General features: G+C 45.8%; 1 pseudogene; it reads right to left on the minus strand.

Annotated features, from left to right (window-relative positions):
* LOC102475820 (ATP-binding cassette sub-family F member 2-like) overlaps positions 1-868 on the minus strand; it is a 2,102-nt pseudogene extending 1,234 nt beyond the window's left edge.
* Between the last annotated feature and the right edge of the window lie 1,066 nt (positions 869-1,934).

Here is a 1,934-nt window from a genome sequence, read left to right on the forward strand (position 1 = left end):
CTTAAAAGTTTTTAGTTCTTCTTCCAACCACACACAGGCGTCTAGGTCCAGGTGATTGGTGGGCTCGTCCAGGAGCAGCATGAAGGGCCAAATAGAGAGCTCTGGCAAGGGCGACCCTCATTCTCCAGCCTCCACTGAAGTCTTTCAGTTTCTTGCGCTGCACGGCAGGTGTGAAACACAGTCCATGCAAGATCTGTGATGCCCGCATCTCTGCCTTATCGGCACCCAACTTCTCCAAGCGTTCATAGAGCTCCATGAGCTTCTCACGCTCCATGTCCTCATGAGCCAGCTGCTCGGCCTCCTTTTCCAGCATGGCCCGCTCTGTGTCAACTTCCATCACACACTGCAAGGGTGTCTTGTCACTAGGAGGCATCTCTAGAGTCAGATGGTAGATGTCGATATGCTCAGGTATGGGCACTTCATGCTTCCCAATAGCAGAGAGCAGCATGGACTTTCCAATTCCATTTAAGCCAATGAGGCCATAACAATGGCCTGAGTTTAATTCCAGTTTGGTGTCACTGAGGAGCTCTTGACCATGAAAGGTGAGTGACAGGTTGATAATGTGGATATCAGTACTATTAGGGTGAGAGGCCAGGACACCAGTGACAGCTCGAGCAGCAGCTTTCTTCATCTCAAAGTCCTCAAGTTCCTTGATCAACAAATCCACTTCTGTGCTCTCTCTGCCATTGGCCTCATTTTCCTCCTCTGCCACCTGTGGTTCTGTGACAGCATCTCTATTTTCCTCATGTCCCTTTCTGGGCTGTTGTCGGGCTTTGGCAACTTCCTTCTTTTTGGCTGCTTTCTTCTTGGCCAGGTCAGAGGGCATGGTGATGAGCCACATGGCAGGTAACTACTCTTTCAGGGAGCTGGGCCTTGCTGGTCGGCCTCTGTCCTCTCTTCTGTTGTTTTTTACCAATGTGCTCTCAAGAGGGGAACTCTACTGAGGTGTCTAAAAAGCAGTATCTCCATTCTCACAGGTAGATCAGTATGAGGGAGGATCCCAGAGACACTTACTTTACTAGGGAGTTTCAGATATCTGATTCTAGACCTGTCTAGTCCCTCTGGAAGGGAAAAAAATGAGGAGGAGAGGATAATATGAAATGAAATGAAAGGGAACAGAGAAAAATAAAAAGTCGTATGCCATGCCTTAGCGTGGCATGCAATTTTGCGAGGCCTGTAGGTGGACCTTGCGCCTGCTGGCAGGAAAGGAGAGTCTGTGGAAAGAGACCAAGCTAGGACTTAACAAGAGAATATAGGGGCTTCAAGAAAAAAAGCTGCTGCAGGAAAATTCTCTCAACCTACCTAGGAGGTGGAGTCTTGGGCTGGGGAACTGGAAGTGGGGTGGGGGTCAGAGGTAACCCTCCCTCAATATCTCTTGATGGCCAGAGGCCTGTAGGTGGACCTTGCACCTGCTGCCAGGAAAGGAGAGTCTGTGGAAAGAGCTGTTTGTTTGTTTTTTGAGTCTTTGAATTTTCTGTGTCTATAGTCGCATTATCTACAAATACAGATAATTTCACTTCACTTTTCCCTATTTGAGTGACTTTTATTTTATTTATTTGTCTGATTGCATTGGTCAGGATTTCCAGTGCTATATTGAAAAGGAATGGAGAAAGTGGGCTGCCTTGTCTTAAAGCTTTCAGTCTTCCCCTATTCAGTAGAATTTTATTTTAATTTTCTTGTGGGACAAATTTATAATTTAATGTATATTATTTCATGCAACTTTTACAACACCGTGAAATAGGCATGGCCAATCTCCTTTTATAGAAAGGTAACCTGAGAGATGTATATATGTATAGAGGGTTAGCATGAAAGAAGGAATGGAGAGCCCCCTTTATTGTGAAGAAAGATGTGGACACAAATGACAGAAAACACACCTCAACTAGCTTAAACAGAATAGAGAATTTGTTGACTCGGGTACCTGAAACAGTCTGGAG

Source organism: Tupaia chinensis, unplaced genomic scaffold, assembly GCF_000334495.1.
Source record: "Tupaia chinensis unplaced genomic scaffold, TupChi_1.0 Scaffold148665_1, whole genome shotgun sequence".
Classification (NCBI taxonomy): Eukaryota; Metazoa; Chordata; class Mammalia; order Scandentia; family Tupaiidae; genus Tupaia; species Tupaia belangeri.